Source organism: Trachemys scripta, chromosome 1 (assembly GCF_013100865.1).
Source record: "Trachemys scripta elegans isolate TJP31775 chromosome 1, CAS_Tse_1.0, whole genome shotgun sequence".
In the NCBI taxonomy this organism is placed as follows: Eukaryota; Metazoa; Chordata; order Testudines; family Emydidae; genus Trachemys; species Trachemys scripta.
The window spans coordinates 164,483,898-164,506,816 of record NC_048298.1 but is presented as its reverse complement, the minus strand read 5'-3'; the positions used below and the strand labels follow the sequence as shown (position 1 = coordinate 164,506,816).

The 22,919-nt window shown below is 46.1% G+C and overlaps 1 protein-coding gene across 2 annotated transcripts in view; it reads right to left on the bottom strand.

Annotated features, from left to right (window-relative positions):
• Window positions 1–21,332, bottom strand: part of IGSF3 (immunoglobulin superfamily member 3) — a 255,382-nt gene extending 234,050 nt beyond the window's left edge. For both annotated transcript variants that reach the window (XM_034791935.1, XM_034791963.1), the window contains exon 1: window positions 20,834–21,332. The gene's annotated coding sequence lies outside the window, so the exon portion shown is untranslated. The remainder of the gene's footprint in view (window positions 1–20,833) is intronic.
• Window positions 21,333–22,919: the final 1,587 nt, after the last annotated feature.

The window sequence follows — 22,919 nt, the reverse complement described above, 5'->3', positions numbered from 1 at the left end:
CTTGTATGGTTCGATCACTTAAAAAGTCTCTTATCCACCAGAACATTCCTCCTCTTATTCCAATTATGGTTAGTTTATACAGAAAGCCTTCCCACCTTAGCATGTCATAAGCTTTATCAATGTCCAAAAAGACAGCTATCAAAAACTCTCTGTTCCACATGTTCTGAGTTTTTTTTTGTATTTCTGTTTCTAATCTTATATGATCAATTGTGCATCTTCCTCTCCTGAAACCACTCTGTACACAGTTTATAATTTCATTTGTTCCCAAGTATGCTTTTAATGTCATTTATCATTCTTTTCATAATTTTGTCCATATACGATGTAAGGGCAAAAGATCTACATGCATCAGGTCTTGCACATAATTTGCCAGGTTCTCCTATTGGTGTAACCACCACATGTTTCCATTCTGCTGGTGGTAGAATTGCCCCCACATATTATGATATAATTTCAATACAACTCAAACTCCCTTCCAGTAGGTGCTGAAGCATTGCATTACATGTGCTATCTTTACCTGAGGGCTGCATTTTTACTTTTATCTATAGCTTTGAGTTCCCGTATACTGAAATTTTCATCCACTACGTCATCTTTATATTCTTACCAGCCATGTAAGAGCTCACAGTTTTCTTCAGCAGACATACTTTATTTGTTCACAAAACTTTAATTTGATTTGTATCACTACTAACTTTTTGGAATTAGGCTAAAATGGCCACTTTTCCTAAATTAGAACTTTCAACTTTATCATTTACTGTAAGAACAGATGGATTTTACTCCTTATCCCATTCATTCCTTAACTTGTTAATATCTCTCTGAAACCTTGGAATCTTTGTTCATTTCCCCACAATACTTTCTCCAACTCTCTTTCTTTGACTTTAATAATTCTTTGTGCCACTGCTTTACATCTTTTACAGTTCATTAAGTCCTTACTATTCATTTACTTTTTGCTGGTTTGTATGCCTTCTTTCTTTGCTGGTTTAGCATCTTCATCCCACCAGGGACCTGAACTTCTGACTTTGTGGTAATTCAACGTCTTATGTATAGCTAGGTCTGGCTACATCTAGAACTCCCTTTACTATATTATCAGGGAATTCCTCTAGATTATCACTTATACAATTGGTACTTAGATACTCAGCACACTTACTCTTAAAGAGTCCCCAGTTTGCTTTTCTAAGGCTCCAGGTAGGAATTCCTTCAGTGTTTTCAACATTACCTTGGCCTTGATATGTAATTAGCATAGGGAAGTGATCACTTCTCATTCCATCTTCTTTATAGATTTTCTAGTTGCAATTACTAGTTATATTGCTTGTTGCAATTCCCAGATCTAAACATGAAATGGTTCCTTCCACCAAATTAAACCTAGTAGGTGCTCCAGTATTGAGCAATACCAGTGTGTACAAGTCAATGAACTGTTCCAGGCATTTGCCATTACAAAGAGTTTTCCCACTTCGCCATAATTCATTATGGCTATTAAAGTCTCCACAAATAATATATGGGCTTTTAACACCCTTAACTAACTACCAATTCTAGATTGTCTAGTTTTTTACCTGGGTTGTAAACATTATAGATTTGTATAAACATACTCTAATTTTGCAGAGGAATCTCACTGTTGTACTCAAAACTTAAGTTTGGTACATCTATTTCATCTGTTGTATTATAAATATAGAGACCCTTCCACCTCTTATTTCTCCATCATGTCTGTTTACATCATATCCTGAAAGTCTAAACATGAGTTCTCACTAACCATGTTTCTTGTACACATATCACGTCAGGTTTGCTTTCCATTTCAAAAACAGTTTTCTTTAATTCCTGACCATGTGTCATTAAACTATGTGCATTCCAGAAAAAAAAAAGTTAGAACCAGGTTGTTAAACTATATTACCACCTTCATTTAAAATTTCATGAATGCAGTCTATCAAGAGCTTGCCTATATACAAATACTTTTCTGCCACTTTTGTTATGTTTATTCTTTCAGTTTTCGTCCCTGTCTGTGAAGTGCAATTACTTCCATCATAAATGCTATTAATCTCTGCCTACAAGCAGTACATCTTCATCTATTCCCCTTATATTATCTTTCCTGCCCTGAGCTGCATGTTGGTGTACCAGTACTCTTCCCTCACTGCTATTTTCTTCCTTCGCCACATTTCACTGTAAACCTTTTAGTAACTTCTGCATAGGATATTTTATGGATAGTTAATTTTCTGTATCTCTCTAGGTCGTTCCACTACCACACCACCCTTTGTATGCTGCACTACGCTTATCTCCACAACTGCTGTATATTACTGCTGTTCCTTCGATACAGTTCTCATCTGAGTGGTCTCTTCCATATCTACCACACCTCGTCCTTCCTATACAGACAGCCACCAAATGCCCAAATCTTTGATATTTATAGGATGTCAAAGGAGCCAAGATATAGTATATCAGCTCTTCTGGGTTAAACCATATATTAACCCCATCAGGTAACACTGACCTTTAAATGTTACTCAGATGGCTGTGGACAGTTTAGGTTCTCCCACCTCATGCTAATCAGTCGCTTAACAAACAGCACATGGTCCTCACCTATTTCCCTCTTAATTTCATGCTCAGTCGTGCCTAGTGGAACCCCATACATTACCCCTCTTGCTTCTGTCAGACATTAGGTGGTAGTCAAGTTACTTTTATTTTCCCTAAAATTGTAGTTTTAAGAAGTTTTTTTTAGCCTGTTCCTTATATGTACATTCTATTAAAAAGTCTCCACCCTGCATTCTTTTATCCCTTAATATCTCTTTAATACTTCACCTAATCCACTCCGCTGTTTTCAAATGATTAACATCTTCTGCTAAAGATTTGATAATTATATTAATCCTATCCCTTACTCTCTTTTTCAACCCTCTGCTCCCTCTTCCTCAGAGATATTTCTATTCCCTTTTTCTTCTCCCTTGCTTTTTCTCCATCATTTGCCAGCATAACTTCCAGCCTCTCCCTCTCAGGCTGTATTTCCAGCTCTGTTCAGCGAGCCACCAGCCCAAACCACCCACTGAGTTCCCAGCCCCAACTCTCAGTCCCGGCCGGCCAGCTGATCCTGGCCCAGCCCAAGCCCCCTTCTGTTCTCAGCTTTATCCCTTTCTACAGGCCCAACCTGCTGCTTCCCAGCTGAACTTCATCTTCCATTAGGCTTTACTGATCCCTGGCTCCACTCCCAGTGCAGCATGTGAGGTTAATTGACCTAACAACCTGCTTTGCCTTGTTATGTTAGTTAAAAGCATTGGGCCAAATTCATATAAATGGGTTTAAGCTCTCTGAAATGAAGGGCTTTGCGCTTGCTTACACTGGTGCTGGATTTGTATTAACGATTGCAACCCGGAAATCTGCCTTGCGGAACTAACTCCAGCCAACCAGCTGTTACCAGTTCTGAAGCCAAAGGGAAACCACAGGAATCTGCCTAAAATAATCTGCACCCATCCCAACAGCAAAAAGGTTTTTGCGGTTGGAGTTTTAACTAAAAGGTTGGTGGGGCCTGTCATGGCTGCAGGGCCAGCTGCGCCCCTGATCGGACTATGCCCGCTCAGGCATCAGGCTTCATGCTTTGCCTCTCCTGGAGTGGAATTCCACAATCCTTCCACTCTTATGCCTCGCTTACACTCAGGCTATGTCTACACTACACAGCTTTTAGCGACCTGGCTGTGTCACTACAGCCAGGCTGCTAAAAGTCGCGTAGTGTACCCGCTGTTCGTCGGCTCTCCTGCTGACAAAAAACATCCACCCCCAACGAGCGGCGTTCACGTTGTCAGCAGGGGAGCGGTCCTGCCAACAATGTGGTGTTCACACTGGCATTGGGCGCGGAAAATTTTTTGTTTTGGGGGGGGGGGGTGGGGGGGGTTAACACCCCTGAAAGACAAAAGTTTTGTCGTTCAATTGCCAGTGTAGCCATAGCCTTACGCTATGGGGTTATGCTGCTATAGTACGGTGACATGCCTGTCGCCCGTATAGTCTCCGTAGTGCTGCCATAGCTTTAGATCAGGCCCTGTGCTGCAGCACCTTGGGTATAAACTGAGCTTGCCCAGCAGATCTGAGTTTGGACACCTGCCGTTCATATCTTTGGTCGTCCATGACCAATGGTATCCAGTGACAGACATCTTAAAAGCAGTGTATTGTTTATTGTAACAATAGGAACAAATCATTAAGGGAGAGGATTTTTTAAAAAAACAGTCTACATGCCTGTCTCTCTTATCCAAGGCTTACCAACCCCTGATGATAAGCTAGGCAGGTGTAACTTCTTCAGACCCCTCAGTGGGGGCCTGTGCCTTTTGTCTGGTTCCCCAGAACAATGACCTCCCCTCCCCATCTCTCGAGAGAGGCCCTTTTTAAACTATCAGAGTTCCTGTGTTCTCCTGGGTTTTGGCCCTTCTGGACAAAACTAGAGTTGCACATTGTCTGGGGAGGAGGTAAAGCCTTGAAAGTCAACAGTCCTGGCACTGTTCCTTAACCCCCCTAGCATTTGCTATGAGGCAGCATATCTTGAGTCATTCTTTCACTTTCTTATAGCCCCCTATTAAACTAAACAAACACATTTATACAGTAAACATCCCAATAACCAGATCAACATACAGCATTCATAAGTATTACAGAGCAGGTCCAAATCCATCACAGGACCCGTTCACGATTAATAGAAAAATATGGATTTATTTCCATGTTCGAGCCCAAGAATAGCTTCCTGTTACGCAGTGCAGAAGTGCTAGCATCACCAAAGCACAGAAGCTAATACAGACAGGTAGCATTCACAGAAAGGGAATGTATTCTCGTGGGTACAGAGCAAGATTAGAAGCTGGAAAGAGAAAGTTCCCCTTCTTAAAACTCTTCTGTGATCTCCGTACATTATTTTCCATTCAGAGTCCCATCCTAGAGTCCAAATTCTTGCTGGATTTCAGAGTAGAAGCCGCAGGATAAGGTCTAAGTGCTGCCTCCAGGTGAAAAATCCCTATGGAGTGATAAGTGCAACTGAGGAAGCCTCCCTGACCCACCTACCCCCCAAACTTCACTTCAACAAAGGTCCTCAGCAGGCTAGGATTTCCAAGGGCTTTTTGGCGTATTTCAATGAAATCATAATGGTTATATTCCATCTGAGGGCCAAATTCTGCTCTCAGTCACACACGTGTAAATCCAGATTGACTCTATAGATGTCAATGGCACTACTCCAGATTCACACCATATCAACAGAGAGCAGAATTTGACCATGAGGTAAAGTTGCACAATATCAGCCCTGTCTTTCCCCGCCCTCATTCACAGCTTCTTTTTTCAGCTGAGGGGGATTTTTCACAGTGCCATGGAGAAAGAAAAGCAAAAGCATCTGTCTTCACATTAACCCAAAGGAAAACTTGAGACAGAATTTTCCACTTCAGCCAAGACATCTTCTTAACACTATTCAAGCTGGGAGCATCTTCAGGGCTTTGTTGTCTTAGTCAGAAAGGAATGCTCTAAAGGTTGAGTTTTAATATTAAAAAAAATGTCTTTGAACTCCTAAGATTCTTGGTGTGTGTGTGGCTCCTGATAGAGATACTCATTTGAAGAAGAAAAAAAAAAAAAATCTATTCCCTCTTGGTTTGTGTCACTGCTTGATTGCGCTGCAGTTTTACCAGGGAAATTATTGGTGGAGAAAAGGAGTTAGACAGCATTTCCCTGACAGCGGCTTGTCAGCCCTGTTCTTTTAGTGTCAGGGAAAGAGCTGCATTTCATGTCTTCAAAGCACCATTCTGACACCCCAGAGGAAACACACACACATATACACACACACACACGCCCTACTTCCTCAGCACAGATACAGCTATACATCCACACAGCCTACTCCTCAACAACAACAAAATACAGCCACACACTCACTACATGCACACCTACATCCTACTTCCTCACAAACGCCTACTGCACACAGTTGCACAATTATAGAGCTAGATGGTTCTTTAAACCAGTGTCCTCATTGAAAGCTCATCAGTGGCAGCCCCCAGAGCTGTTATGCTTGCAGAAGGCAATGTGCCTTACCAAGCACTGGGGAAGTACACACAAAAGGGAGTAGTAGCAACAACTGTTGTAGGGTGCAACATATGCTCTCAACCTCCACAATCATTCAACATCATTGGGGGGGGGGGGGAGGGGGGGGGGGGGGAGGGAGTTGGACATGGTTCTCACATATCCCTAAGAAGATATGTGGGCTCTCAGTCCATATTAAATAGTAGACTTTTAAACAACTACTGACACCAAGAGGCTTACACACCACTTGAGTTCCAGCTTTGTCTCTTTTGTTTGTCTGGAATGCTAAAAAATACTAAGAGGCATTTAGTGGCTGAATAATGTACTGCAAGTGAATAACATACAATTACCTACCCTGTACCCAATCAGCCCCCTTGTGCATATACATTATTATCCAGTCTTCAATTACATATCTCTTTGTCCCAATTTACTTGCCTGCCACCTCAACATTTGAATCACGCAGCTCCTTCCTTCACATTGCCTGGCCCCAGCATGCAGGGTACTGAAAGCACAGGAGAAACAGGGCAGCTGCTGTCAGTTCCGGTGCCTGACTCTGGTATGGCCTGCAGCAGCCCAGGCTCCAATTGCAGGGAAAGTACTGCTGAGCCCCAGATTGAAGCATGCTCCATGTGAACGGAATCTTTGGGGAAATGTGCACAGAATTCATGTTCCATGTAGATTTCTTTGCTTCCTTGCAGAAAATGATGGGGAAGCAAAGGGAAGGTGCAAAAGCGGTCACATGCCCCTCCCCAGTAGTGCGGGCACGTCATTTTGGGCACCCGGAGTAGTTGGCAGAGAAGTAAATAACTGGGAGGCAGCGCTGGGGACACCCCAGCTGGTGGCTCCTACCCTGTACTAGTCTCAGCTAGGCTGGGGGCAGGGGAGGACAAGACTTCCTCTTCCCCTGCAAGGAGCAGCCGGGCCAGGGCTGGATCACCCCCTACACACACACACACAGAAACCTCTCCAGCTGCAGAAAGCTCCACACTTCTCAGCTGCAGGGGGAGGAGTCACTGTACAGGGAGATGCTACACCATCTGCCCAAACCCCATGCATTTCGACCACCCCATATCCAAACCCCCTCCCCAAACCCCTACCCAATCAAGTCTCACCCCCTGAATCCAGAGCCCCCCATATTCAGACCCCCCTGTGAGCCCCACCCCTCTGCACCCAGAGCCCCACCAAGCCTCATCCCCAGCATCTGCAGAATAGTTCTGCCGAGAACCCAGAGACAGTCTCTTTTTCTTGTGAGAAGGGCCATATTGGTTTTCCCGACAGCCACTAATTGTGTCAAAGCAGAGCATTTTCCTGAACTCCTACCCTGCTTCTCAACTGCTGCCCTTCCCACACAACTCTACCCTTGAGACTTGGAAGCTCCCCTTCAGAACTGTTTTGTTCTTGAGCGAAATAGCTGCTTCATCTTAAATACCTTTATTTTTAAACCCACCCATTTCTCTCTCCCTCAAAATTAAAATACCTAGAACCGAGGAGAGACAAGGTGGGTGAGGTAACATCTTTTATTGGACCAACTTCCGTTGGTGAAAAAGACAAGCTCTCGAGCTTACACAGACCTCAAGAAAAGCCCTATGTAACCTTGAAAGCTTGTCTCCCCCACGAACAGAAGTTGATCCAGTAAAAGATATTACCTCACCCACCTTGTGTCTCCAATATCCTGGGATCAACACAGCTACAACACCACTGTATACATACACCCAAGGACCAGCATTTGTTCAAGACCTTTTAGGGCTGGCGGAGACAGGGACCCAGTGTGCATCTGGATTCAGGTTATCATCCACTGGATTCCCCAGGCAACCAAGATGCTTAAGGTCCGGGTGGCAGTTACAAGGACTAATAGCTTTTGAAACCAAAAATATACATATTTTGTCAGTTAGTATTGGGACTTCTCTTGAGACAGGCTAGTGGATCAAAAGGAAACTCTGTGGAGGGCTGATTAGTCTGTATGTAAACAGGGTAGGCTAGTGACTACGATCAACATACCCTGCTACTTGGGGACTTGCACTATTTTTCTAAGCTCTTATAATAATTTTTCTAGAACCACCTTTCATCTAGGACCTTAAAGCAGTATGCAACAAAGTAATTAAGACACACAACACCCGAGGAGTTGATCAGATATCCCAGCAATGGGAAGGAAAGTAAATGGTGTCAGACCTACTCTACAGTTGGGGAAACTGGAGGCAGAGGGACATGACTTCCCTCAGGCTACCCTTTGAGCAAGTGGCAGATTGAGGATTAGAATCCTCAAGTTCTGAGTTACAGGGTGTCTCTTAGCTGCTCAAACCATAGATAATACTGATTCCCTGGCTAGTCTTTTCTGTAATGTTTTGTGACTCTTATGGCCAAATTCATCCCTGTGCCAGAGTCAAGCTCAGCACAGGGACAGAGGTGTGCGTGTGGTGACAGAGGGTTTACATCACCTTTGTGCTTCACCTATCATGGGCTGGCTGCCTTGTTCCCAGCTACCACAGTCCATAACAGCTCTTCTGGTAACCAGGAGTAACTAGGACATTGGATGATGCTGGCCATACCTCCCTGCCAACTCCCTTACCCCTGTCATCCTGTGCCCCACCTCCGGAAGAGAAGGTTCCTACAGAAGGTGGCCCAGAGCCAGCTATTCCTACCAGGGACTTCCAGGTCAGGAAAAAGGCTGTTTTCCAAAGTGAAATTTTCTTTCTATTCTCAAACAGTTGCCCGTGTGCAAAGATCCAACCTCTAAACAACACTGCCATAACAGGTTTACTCACTTCTTCCTGGAAGAGGAACAAAGGTGTGAGGTGCATCTTACAAACCAGAAAGTTTTTAACACAAGCATCTGAGGCTGACAGACAAAGCACTGCTGTGGTGTGGGCAGAAGGTGGCTGTAGCAACCAAACATATCCATGTTTATTCTCCCCCACCAATTTTTTGCCTCAGAGAAACTGGACCATGCAGCTGTGACTGTTCATCTTCTCAAAATGGAACTTCTACATTTCGTTTCACAGCAAAGTTGTTTGGAAACTGAATATTATATTGCAATAAAAGAAAAAAAGTGAAAATTGGAACAAAATGTTTTATCTGTAGATCAAATTGAAATGTTTTAATGTCAATTGAAACAGTATTTTGGGAATTTCATTTCGTGGAAAAATTTAGAAGTTTGGTATGATCCAGTGTGAAGACAATTTTCAAAACATTTCCAATCAGCGATAGTTAAAATGCCCGGCATGTCAGAAAGCTGGCAGCGCTCAGCATGGGAAGATGTAGCATTTTTGGAAGTTGTCAGCCTCAGCATGAAAGATAAACAGGCTCAATGCCCTGTTTGTTCTGCAAATAAACAGGAGCTGAAAGTAGGGATGGGGAAAGCAGTTGGGAAAGCAGTTTGGTAGACAGTAAGACTCCCCTTTAGCCTATTAAATACTTAGCTGTTGCCAGTGGTACTACACAGTGGAGTCTGCAACTTCTCCTTGGAAATAACTGGGATAACTTTAACAGTCTTCATCAGAGAGGCTGTTCTCATGATATTTTGAGATGTTAATGAAGTGCCAGAATTCTCAACAAAAAGCCTGTTCTCCAGAGATTCCATCCAACGTTGGTTGCTATAACGCTCTGAGCACCCTTGGTTCTGGGACAGAAGAGGTTTGGACAGTTTGGAGGCACATCCTAACAATCTAAGGTGAACTCCGAACAGGACCGGACTTAGGGAAAATGGCACCCAGGGTGAACTTGTATTTTGGAGCCCTGAATCCAGCTGCCTCCCCATCCATCTCCCCGGTGCCCCTGGCCCCCATTGCCTCCCCTAGCCCCCCACCCATCTCCCCTGGACCCCATTGCAGTGCTTAATTTGTGCCAGCGCTGAGCCCCGGCATCTCTGGGCTTGGTCATTCATAGCCCCAGCACTTTGGGCTCCTGGCCAGCTGTCCCCCACCCCATTGCCTTGAGCTCCCTTCCATGACCTCACACCCCAGACCCATCCTGCCCATTGCCTCTTGACTATGGCACCCCCCTGACCACAGCGCCCTGGGTGGTTGCCCACATTTCCCAACCATAAGGCTGGCCTGACTCTGAACTTCTTGGGGTTCATCCATCACAAGCGGGAAGTGCTGCAGAGCTGAAGTGCTATAGTGCTAGGCAAGAGGTAGATAGCATTAGTGAACTCTGAAGAGAAAAGGACTCATTTATGTCTCAACAAGATGGAAGTTTAATCCAGTGTGAGGCCAGTGGGTGGAGCACAGTGAGGAACCCTGAGGGAAGCAAAGGCTACCTTCCCCCAACTGCTGGCAGCCATCCGGAAAAGTACATTAAAGACCTTTGCAATGAGTCCAGGTGACCAGACCCTGGACAGGCACCTTAGTATCAGAGTAAGGACTAGAGAGATTTTTGTTAAGGGCATGCACCATATTCCCACTGGAGAAGTAGAATAGGATGGGAATGGATCAGGTGTTCAAGTCCCATATCCTGACAGTCGCTGCACAGATCACATCAAAGCCAGCAAACAACGTAGGAAGTGCAATCTCCTTAGAGCTAGACTCCCCAGTTAGTAATTAGCTCCTGCTTAGAAACACAAGCCTTAAAAAAGTCCTGTTGTTCCTCCAATTCTGAGCCCCTGTACGCAGGGCCGGCTTTAGGCCAATTCAACCAATTCCCCTGAATCGGGCCCCGCGCCCAAGCCCCGGTATGGTGTACCGGTGTGGCCCGGCTTCCCCAGGGGGCAATTTAAAGGGTTTGGGGCTCCCAGCAGGGGCTGGAGCCCCAGACCCTTTACATTGCCACCAGAGCCCCACTGCTGGAGCCCTGGGGTAGGGCTGCAGGGCTCTGGGGGCTATTTAAAAAGTCCGGGGCTCCCGCTGCCCCTACTGCCCTGGCCCTTTAAATAGCTGCTGGAGCCCCGCCACTTCCCCTGGGCTCCCGCGGCTATTTAAAGGGCCGAGGCGGTAGAAGCAGGGGAGCCCCGGGCCCTTTAAATAGCCCCCCAGAGCCCTGGGATAGCGGGGGCCTTGGGGGTTATTTAAAGGGCCGGGGCTTCAGCTGCCTCTGCTGCACCCCCTGCCCTGCCCGCAGCCAGCCCGTCTCCAGCCAGCCCTGCACCCCCTGCCCACAGCCAGCCCCTGCCGCACCCCCTACCCGCAGCCAACCCTTGCTGCACCCTCTGCCCTGTCTCCAGCCAACCCCTGCCACACCCCCCTGCGCCCCTGCCTGAAACCAGCCAGCCCCACACCCCCTGCCCTGCCCGCACCAGCCCTGCACCCCCTGCCCTGCCTGCAGCCAGCCCTGCACCCCCTGCCCTGCCTGCAGCCAGCCCCTGACGCACCTCCCTGCCTGAAGCCAGCCAGTCCCACACTCCTCTGTCCCCAGCCCTGCCAACCCCTGCCACACACCCCTGCGACCCTGCCTGAAGCCAACCAGCCCACCCCACACACCCGTCTCCAGCCAGCCCGCACCCTTTGCCCTGCCTCAGCCAGCCCCATGTCCACTGGTGCCCTGCAGTTCCCAGGGCAGTAACCCTGCACACCTGCTTCAATGAGGGGGTCAGGGAGCAGTTGGGACTCACACATGTGCACACACCCCCAGGGAGTGGCGGGGACCCACACATGTGAAATAGAGCTCATTAATAACCGATCAATAGCATATATGATGCAATGTACATAATATATAATTTTATTATTTATATAGTTATGGAAAGTAAATAATACATGAAAGAAATGAAAGGCTTTTTTTTACATTTTTTTTTTTTTGTTTTTTTTGTTTTGTTTTTTTTGTTAGTCATCCCGGCCGGGGCCCCGCTGAAAATGTTCGAATTGGGCCCCGCACTTCCTAAAGCCGGCCCTGCCTGTACGACCCAATAACCATAACCTCGCTTGAGCGGCTTCAGCAGAGTCAGGTGGCAAAGTAAATACCTCAGCAGCAGCAGAGAATGATCAGTCTCTCCCTTGGAGTTCAGACCCTGGCATCCAGGCTAGAGGAGCTTTTTATAGACGTTATAAAGGGAGAGTTCTGTAAGGGTATGTCTACATTGCAATTAGACATCTGCGGCTGGCCATGCCAGCTGACTTGGGCTTCCTGGGCTCAGCGTTAGAGGCTGTTTAATTAGGGTTCAGGCATTGGGGCTCAGGCTGCAGCCTGAGCTCTGGGACCCTCTCATCTCGCGGTGTCCTATAGCCCAGGCTCTAGCTCAAGCCTGAACATCTACTCCACAGTTACAGCCCCTTACTCTGAGTCCCATGAGCCCAAGTCAGCTGGCACGGGCCAGCTGCTGGTATCTAATTGCAGTGTAGACGTACCCTATGTGAATCCAGACAGAATCTGAGCCCAAGCAAAAAGTGTCACAAATGGATACCATTTAGATAGCAAAGATTAAAACCAAGCATGGACCAGGGTTGCATCAACCTTTCCTGAAAAGCCTCTTGTTCAACAGCACCTTGTTCTTACCAATGTCAGATTCCAATTAACAGGATGCGTCAGTGATAGAGGGGTCTGCCATCTAGTTATTTTTTCCCCATGCCTTAGAAGTCAGGTCTGCACACAGCAATTTGTAGTACAGGACTAATAGTGATACATTGCACTTCTTAGCCAAAGAACCATAAAAGTGTGTGGCAAACATTAACTGTAACTGCAGCTACCACTGTAAAATATTATTACCCCAACTAACAGATAGGCAAGTAGGCATGACCAGCTGAGATCCACTCCACGCCCTATCACAAGTCTTGAGTACAAAGGACATGGACCCGCGTTGTAATCTCTGAATACTATGTGACCTGGCTAACAGCATTGTTACTGCATGGTTATATTGTTATTGGGATAGTTACTGTCTGAGTATATTGGGTGAAAATCAGCAGGGCTGCTAGGAAACAGGAAGGCAAAACAATGACTCTAGATAAGACACCACCATCAAACAATGGGGGCTGTTACAGGACAATGGGAGAGCCATCGGTGCTAAGGAGACCAGCTTAGCCTCCCTCTGAGCCCATCAAACTGGTTTGGACAAGCAGGGCAAAAGAGCCCAGGAACGTCTACACTGCAATTAAAAACCTGCATCTGGCCTGGGCCAGCTGACTTGGGCTCAGGCTACAGGGCTTTCTAATTGCAGTGTAGGTCTCTGGGCTCACGCTGGAGCACAGGCTCTAGGACCCTGCAAGGTGGGGTTGCAGCCTGAGCCTGGAAGGCTGCACTGCAATTCAACAGCCCCTTAGCCCGAGTCAGCTGGCCCAGGCCAGCTGCGGGTTTTTAATTGCAGTGTAGGCATACCCTGAGAAAACAAAGGAACTCTGACTGGATACAAAGAGAGGGACTCTCAGCTGTGTTTATAGACCACAGTTCTGTTTAGATGGGGGAAAGTATAAACAGCATTTACACAGCTCATAAAAAGATTAGCTTACTTAGAACTTAAAACTCTTCAATTCACTGTTGACTCTATGGAGGCTCAGGGCTGCGGTTTCCCAAGTTTCCAGGCTGATGCTGCATAGTGGGATGGGAAGGGAGGGGAAAGGCTTGCTTGGCCACAGTTGGAGAAGCAAAGTGGAAGACAGGACTATTGAATCATTGGCAGGCAGGAAAAGAACTCACTGTGTGATCTCAGGCAAGTCACTTTGACACTCAGGCAATTTATTCCCATCTTATAGACGTGGACAATGATCCATTCCCGTCTCTGTGAAGAACTCTGAGATCCAATTGAAAGGCCCTGAAGAGGAGTTATTTTTATTATAACTCCTTCTGAGTCATGTTCTCCACTGGCACAGCAGAAGCAGTAGGTGGCATCAGCAGATTGACCTGCTTCTGGTGTCTTCAGCCAAGGGATTACTGCCATTCTCTACCCTGAGTGGTCCCAGGGAAGATGGAGCAAGTACTCATTAGCTGATGTAGGGGAGCAGAGGAAGGAATCAGAACATTTATTTACTATTATCTCTAATCCTTGGCTGGTTTTCTTCAATAGCTCCTCATATTTTGAAGATTTCTTCTAATTCCTTCCCCATAAGAAACCACTGTTATTTTTAGATCCCACTTACAATGGCATTTTTAGATCATCCAGATTCCCACTCCTCAGTCCCTCTGTTTTTTCCCCAATCTCTTCCCTGCTTATGCTCTCCTCACCCCCATAGTTAGGGGTGGGTGAGCTGCTTTGGATACAAGAAGCCCCCTGTCCCTTCATCTGCTTTTGGGCCCAACTTCAAGCCAAACCTTGCGACTCAGAGAGAGCTTGCAGGGTTTGCAGCCTGGAGTGGAACCACAGGTGAGAAAGCACTGTGGGCAAAGCTGGTCTCATGTTCGCTATTTCCAGTCACCTCCACAGGGGGAGTTGGGGGAGAAGGAAAGAAGGATCCTGCCAGGCTGCCTGCTGACCATTCCCAGAGAAGGGGAGCTGGCCTCCAAGACTGATTCCAGAATGGAGTGGAAGAGAGGCTCTCTAGGGCACCCCAAAAGGGGGAACTGTTTTTCCACAGACTGCCCCCTGAACAAACCTCAAGAAAGTAACAATAGCAAGCCACGGGATCACAGGAGCTGCCAAGGGGCAGGAGGGGCAATTTTTGGGGATGCTTCTAAGGATTTGAATAGGCAGAGGTTCACCTAACTCTCATATGCCTCCCCCCAGCCCTCTCCAGTCATAGTCTTCCCTCCTGTCTTTCCCAGGAAGTCTCTCTTCTCCCCTATAACCTCTCCAGTCTGGTTTTTCCAACAGTCACTCATTCTCCTGCCATGATATGGCTGGTTGCTAAAAAGCCTATTCCCTTCCTTCCACTTCAGTTTTTTCCTATAGTAGCATCTCCCCTTCCATCTTTGTGCAGCTTGTTGCGAAAGCAGCAATCCACCTTCCTTCCCAGGGCACTTCGTTGCCATGGAAGCAACTCCTGTTCCCTTCTGTGACTAGCGAGTTGTTATGGCTCATAAGACTACAATTGCCAAACTTCCCAGTTACAGCATCCCTCTTCCTGTTGCTCTCTTCGTCTCCTCAAACCACCCACAGCCCTCCATGGCTGCTCTGCTCCCTCCCTTTCAAAATATTGGAGCCAAAGTGCCCACAAATGCTATGGCTAGTTTACGCCTTATCTTCCACTGCCTGTCATGGTGTGAGACCAGCTGCCCTAAGCTAGATTTACTTGCTGCCTAGGTAAGAAGGAGTGATCCCACCTCACATAGCGTGGTGGGTACACACGTATTAGCATCACCAACAGCAAGTGATGCTGATGGAGAGACCCACCACTTTAATGGAAATGGTACAAAACTTTGGGTGCCTCAAGGGCATGTGCAAGTAAGAAAGTCCAGCCTTTCTGGATCTTCTTGTCATCCTGGTCCCCACACATCTACTTCTGGCCAGTTGGCAAAATGCCCACGGGAAGCCACCTTCTGAAACAGGTTTGCAAAGGAAGGAAATACATTGCAGAACAGTGATGATGGTGTAGAAGGACTCAATGCAGGCAGGCAAGAGGCAAGTGAACTCTGCAATACATGCAGTGCTGTTTGCCCAGGTAAAGGCTTTCAGGGAATTTGCCATTTTGGCCCCAGGAGTAACAGACCTTCACACAGAGTTCCTGCCAGCATGATGGCAGCTGGGGGGATGGAGCCCTTGGTGTCCCTGCAGTGCAGTTTTACCAGTGGCAGAAGACAGTGCTCTCTCTCTCTCTCTCTGCAGACTTAAGGCAGATTATAGTATGGATATCAACTGAATCAAAACTATACTTTTCTTTCGCTAGCTTATTTCTTCCAAGGATCGCAGAACACTTTATTTAATACTTGCAATGAAACAATTCTGGGTAGTCTACATCCTTATCTTATTGTATATGGCACCTAGATACCGCCATGACTGGCATCCCAGCAACACACAGATAAATGTAAACATAAGAATTGCTATACCACATCTGACCAACAATGCATGTTGTCCAGCAGCCTGTCTGACAATGACCATTACCAGATGCCTCAGAGAAAAGTGCAAGCAACCCTATTATGGAAACTTTCTTTCTAACCCCATCATGTAGCAATTGATTTATGTTCTGACACATGAGGGTAACAGGCACTATAGAAATACATGAACATTAAATTCTGTTTATTATCTTTGCTATTTGTTCTGTTGATCACAGAAACGAGATCTAGTAGCAGTGAGTTTCACAGGTTAGTTACGTATCGGGTTGTAGCGCATGGCTAGAAAGGGTTAAACATCCTGCAAAATAAATAACCCTCAAAAGACATGTGGGGAGATAATGTTTGTGTTTTTGTGTATTTACATATGTATGAGTACGTGGGCAATGTAATCAACAGTTCCTGTCTATGCTGTATTCTGATATCATTTAAATGAATTGTAAACACGGGATATCTCTGTATTCATCTCTCTTTGAAATGTACTGTGAATGGTGGAGGAACAAGCAAATGGCCTTATGTTAATTCGTATAGCTAAGTACCGGTGATGGACCTCCTTCAAAGTCATCCTAATTACCTTTTGTTCCCTGAGGAAATCCCAGCTTGTCAAAAAGGATATGAAATTGTATAAAAGATCCTGTCATCTCAGATCTGCTTAAGCTTCTTCAGGGGAAGTTTGAGTCACAAGATTGAGGTCCCACTTATGCTGGTACACCCTGAATGTGATATTTGGACATTGGACTATGACCTATGAACTGAATTCTAAAGGAACTCTTTGCAACTACAAAGCTCACCATCTCTGCTATGAATCTGCACCTCAATGAATTGAATTCATGTCTGTATGTATATTGATCTTTTAACCATACTTTCTCTCTTTTGTTTTTTAATAACTGTTAGTTTAGTTAATAAGAATTGGCTGTAGCATGTATTTGGGTAAGATCTGAAACATTCATTAACCTAGGAGGTAACATGTCCGATCCTTTGGGATTGGTAGAACCTTTCCTTTTATATGATGAAATAAGATTTACAGAAATGTTCATCATATTTGACGGGGGTATGTGGATGGAGGCCTGAGGCTGGATCACTTTAAGGGAACTGTATCGTTTGGACTTCTGAGTAACCAGTAAAGAAGCTGTTCTATGCTGGCTTGGTAAATCTAGGTATTGGAATATCCACCAGCTTTTGGGGGTTTGGCTGCCCCATTCTTTGCAATTCACCCTAATTGAGTGACTACAGCTGGCTCCCCACTAGGACCCTGGTCACACGGGTAAACTAATATTTTCTTTCCCTTAGTTTTGTGGTATTAAGATGGTAAATAGCTGGCCCCTGATTTACCTTCTGTCTTCCATTTATTTTGTATAGCTCTATATCCCCTCAGTCTTCTTTCTAAACAGTCAGTCTTTTCTCTCTTTCTCTCTTTATATGGAAGTTCCTTCTTGCCTCATGTCATTTGTGAACCTCTGTTTATGAACTTCTTCTATTTCTGCTCTGAGTTAGTATCAGTACTGTGCACAATATCGCAGATGGGAGGGGGAAGGAAGGGAAGGCACCCCATCAATTTATGAAGTAGCATGACAATATTTTCAGTATCATTTTCAATCACATTTCTTATACATCCTGCCATTTGTTTATTTTGAGCCAAAGTTTTCATTGAATAGTCCACGAGGATGCCCAGGTCTTAATGAGTATATACAGTTAATTTGGATCCCAATGAAGGGGATGTATCACTGGTGTATTTCCCTCCAAACGTGCATTACTTTGTGACTGACAATACTGCATCTGCCATGATGGTGCCTATTCAACTAGCTTGGTTAGGTCATTTGAAATTCCTCTAATCTTCTCTAGTCTTGACTAACCTAAATAAATGGTTGCAGTGTTGTTGCAGCTGTGTTGGTCCCAGCATATTAGAGCGACCAACTTCTGTTGGTCCAGTAAAAGATATTATCTCACCCAACTTGTTACCTACAAGTTTTGCAACCTCAGGGTTCCCCCTTTTCCTAAACAATATGTTAGACTCACTGCGGAAGCTTGGCCACTCAGAAGTAAAGCCCTCCCCCCGTGTGGATTCACACAAAAAGGTTCCATCACCAGGGCACCTCACAGTCTCCTCTTGTTCCTATTTTACACACACATGAGGGAGGACCAGAGACCTGGTGACATAGATGAGGTCATATAGGAAGTCTGGGACAGAATAAGGAATTGAACCCATATTTCCCCACTCCCAGGCTACCACCCTAGCTACTTGGCCATCCTTCCTGTCCCATAGTCAGTCTTTGCGGAAGAGTCTACTACCTCTCTACTGAAACTGCTAACAAGAGGACCAAATAATAGCGGTGGCTACTGATGTGCACCATCCATCCATCCATAAGTGGCTGGGTTGGTACCGACCAAGATCATTTCACATAGGCCAGCAGATATCAGAGGGCAACGCCTTTTGGTCATTACCAATCAAGTCTGGATTTGATCCCGAGAAACAAGCCAGTATATTCCATTCCTCGAGCCATTCGGTCACTGCAGTGCTCACTCAGTTTCTCTTTTATACGATAGCTGATCCATTGCCCTTGTGCAGTCACCTGCCCTACTTTCAGAAGTGTCAGGAAGCAGCATGCTAGCTGGATCCCTCTTGTCTGACTTCAGACAGCTCATGGTTAATGAATCGAAGCCAGTTCCAATGAGTTCTTTTACATTCAGTCACCAACGTACTGTGGCTGGCATGAGCAATAAGGGACCGGCCTGAAAGCTAGTGTATTATAAATGATTTATTGGTCTAATAAACAGTCTCAAAGTATCCACCTCCTTCCCTTCCCCCTCGCCCCAAGGACTAATACAGCTACTGTACAAACATTTTGTGCCTCACATTATGTAATGTTACAGAGAAGAAAAACAAGAATATGGCCCCCCCGAGATTCTCTATGGATGACAAGTTCCCTTCCCCCATCCATCCAGCCTGCCTGCCTGTTAAACAACAGCCTTTGAAAGTATGGCAGACACATTTTAGGCAGATCTCAGACAGAAACAGATTGCTCCACTCTCTGTCATGGAAAACATTTTGCAGCTATTCTCTTCTTGGTAATGCTTTTTCCTCAGGCATCCCAGAGAACACATTAATTACCTTCCTTCCACCCACTGCCCTCTCCTGGCCCTGCAGTTTTGCTCCATGTTAGGGGTTTATCTGCCAGCTCCTCACTATGTCTTGCTTTGCAATAGCTAGAAACAAGGCAGACAGTCTGAAAAATAGCCTCTCTGCATTCGCGCACTTACTAGCTGGGCGTTCCTCACCTGTACTATGGTGCCTAGCTGGGGAACTTGCTGTTCACAGTTTGTTCCATTGTAGTGTTGCACTGGGGGTGAGGGGAAAGAGAAAGACATTGTCAGTTGTAGAATTTTGTCCTACTAGATAGGATTTGTGGGCCTACTAGTCTCAAATCCTGCCTCCTACCCCACTAGACCAGATATTTGGTCCATCTAATCCAGATTCCCAGACACCTCACCCTATTGGACAAGGCCTTTGGTTAATCTAGTCCAATATCCCATCATCTACTGTGCTGGATCAGATTATTGGTTTTTCTAGTCCGGTAACATCCCTCTTGTCTTCTGTAATTCTCCACACTTCAGAGGAAGGCAAAAACTGTTCCTAGGACAGCTAGCCAAATGAGCAATCCTGTGCATGGACAGGGGCTAAAGTACCTTCCATCCTGACATACACTTAGCTAATGACCTGAAACAGGTTTACGATTAGAAAGGAAGCATTCAGTGGTTAAAGCACAGAAAATTCAGCAGAACTGGGTTCTCTTTCCAGCTACAGCACTGACTCACTTGAGCAAGTCACCACCTCTGTGCCCAAATTTCCCCACTTGTAAATGAGAATAATAAACCTATTTCAGATGGTTTGAGAGAGTTACCTTATTACCATTTCTAGATTGCTCTGAGAGCCTCAGGCCAGAGTACAATAGAAGAGCAGAGTATTATTACTAGAGATCTTTATCCTGAATGCTAAGAGAAGGTGACCCAATACCAAACTATGAGCTGCCCTAAATATGTGTCCCAGATTTAACCATTTTTGAGCTTTGAAAAAGAGCTCCGGTCACTTTGTTTCCTCCTCGCACTGTGCAGTCTAGCCTCAACTCAAACATTAGCACAAGTGCCAAAACACTGAGACAGCCCATTCCCTGTACTATTTCCAGCCCAGCCAGGCAGTTTGGGTAATGTCACCAGAAAGGCAGATGCTGGATCTCATGAGTGCAGTTTGCTTACCAAAGAGGTTTGAACAAGTGTGTGTGTCAAAATCTAAAGTCCAGGAAGTTTCTCCAACTCAACCTTTGGAATAGGATCATCTTGTGACAATAGGACCAACAGATCCTGCTTACCTAGCAAAAAGGCGACTAACGTATTTTGAGTCTTATGGACTAACGAACTCTTAGGGTTTGTGTACACTATGGAGTCTATGTTGGCATAGCTACATCAGCATAGTCCCATAGTGTAAACTTCATGTACTCTGACAGAAACAAGCGTTCTAATGCTGTAGGAACACCACCTCCTCAAATGATGTTAGCTATGTGGACAGAAGCACTCCTCCATCAACATAGCTGTGTCTGCAATCAGGGTTTTGTCAATGTAGCCGGGTATGTGGTTTTTTCACACCCCTGACCTATGTAGCTATGCCAACATAACTTTTAAGTTAGACCAAGCCTTACTCTGGGAGAGTCCTGAACCACTTAGCCATTATGAAGAAAGGATCAAACATTCTTTTGTTTATACAGTCCTGCACTGTCTCAAGGTTGCTCTGTTTACAGACTAGTACTGCTTGAGTGAATACAGTTACTGGAAAAACCTGGTAAAGATTCTTCTAAAGCAGCCTGGAGTTTTCCCCATGTATGAAGTGAAAAGTACAGAGACCAAAGGTGACTGTGAGGAGGTCTTCTACTTGGTGTGTGTTTCATACATGTCCACTCTTCACTCAGTAACCACATAACCTCAGGGATGTCTGTGACTTTTCACTTACCTTTGCTCTGAGGGGATACAGCTGTGTGTCAGTTTCCCTCTCAGGGGTAGGAGTCTCGCTCTCCAGCTAAGCAAAGGACTCCACCTCCTTGGGTGTAAGAAGAATCCAAATAAATGAAGAGTCCGTAGAAGAGTTGAAAACCTTCATCCAGTTTCTTTTGGTGGGTCACCCCCTCTTCCAAATTATAACAGTCTTTCTTCTCCCACTTGCTACAGGGGAGCAGAGGGAAGCTTACTCCCAGAAGCTGAGACAAAAGCCCCAGGTCTTGCCCCCCCCCCCCAAAAAATGAACAAGCATCTGATGCATTTCCCAAGGCCTTTACACCACCTCTTGCTCCGCCACACATCTTCTCTCCCTCCAGGATCCCCTCACAAACAGCCTCAATAGCAAACTTCCATCCCTAGGCTTTTCCTTTTCCAGCCACCTGGTTCTCTATGAGGCTTTTCTAGTAACTGGCCAGACTCCTCCTAGGGCTCTAACACTTCCCCAAAAAAACCCTATAACAAAACACTACCTCTCATCTTAATCTCACCGGGGGGGGGGGGGGGCGGGGGTTGCTTATATCCTCAGATATGCCTTCCCAGCATTCTTTCCTATCGCCTCTAACTCCCCCATATGCCTTGAAACTGAAACTCCAAAAATGTTCCTGTTCTGGTCAGAAATCCCAGACCAGAACAGTGCTGGGTGTGTAGTCTGCCTTAAAGGGCAAGCACACCGTGTTACCATGTAGCCCCTGCCCTTTCCCCTCCCCCTCTCCACTTCCTTGTTACCCCCTTATTGTATCACCTTTTAAATTAGTTTGTAAATTTCTTGGGGCAGGGACCATGATTTTTTATTTGAATTGGTTGGTGCTTAGCAGACATTTGGGCAAATTGTTAAAACAACAATAGGTGGTGGTGTTAAAGTGGATTAATCTGCATTTCCCAGATGGTTAAATCACCCGGCCCAATAACACCACTAAGAGTTGATTGCCCAGCCCAGGTACTCACTGCCTGCTTTGCCATGTTTACAAATGAAATTAGTGTAGGTGAGAAGTGTTGGATTGGACCCAGAAGTATCCTGTTTATCCACAGAGCAGATACACCAGATGCAGCCTTCTGCCACCCATAGGCCTCAGTATAGGTGGAGTTCACCTGATTTGTTGGGATGGGATGGGGGAGATGCTTAAATTCCACCCACCCTCAGAAACACCTGATTCCTTCCAGACCACAGACACTCTTACCTCAGTGCAGGCTTCAAGAGGATTCTTTCCCCCAGGGAATGTAGACAGCCAGGGGTGGGTTCCTTCTCTATTCACCCTAGAGCCCTGACAGCACTGCCTGTGTTCCTAGCTCTCATCTGCTATTGATACGTCGACTCCTACCTCTGATCAGGCCATGACTGCCCACTTGTTAAATTTTCAGATGAGCACCTTCATGCTTTCTCCCCTGCTGCCCTCACACATGGGAAGAGCTCTGTGTAAATGTCCATTAAGCTAGTTCATTATCCATCTCCTTAAAACTCTTCTTTTCCATGATGACCCCAAAACAAGTTTCAAGTTTATGGCTGACTTAGAACAACGCTTCCTCAGCTCTCGTCCCCTAGCGCCCCTCCTCTACTTGCACTACACTGATGACATCTTCATCATATGGACCCACGGGAAGGAGGCCCTTGAAGAATTCCACCTGGATTTCAGCAATTTCCACCCCACCATCAACCTCAGCCTGGACCAGACCACACAAGAGATCCACTTCCTGGACACTACAGTGCAAATAAGTGATGGTCACATAAACACCACTGTATAGGGTTACCATATTTAGAGCCTCCAAAAGGAGGACACTCCACCGGCCCCACCCCCAGCCCCGCCCACGCCCCAACTCCGCCCCTTCCTCAAAGTCCCCGCCCCAACTCCGCCCCCTCTCCTGCTTCCGCGTACATTTGATTCGCGGGAAGCCTGAAGCAGGTAAGGGGGTGTGTGGGGGGAGGAGGAGCGGCCCAGGCTGCCCCCCCCCCGGCGTTTTCAGCCTGGGCCGGCCCCTGGCCGAGCACCCCCTGGCCCCGCCGGCCCCCGGACCCCCGGCCGAGCATCCCCCGGCCCGCTCAGCAC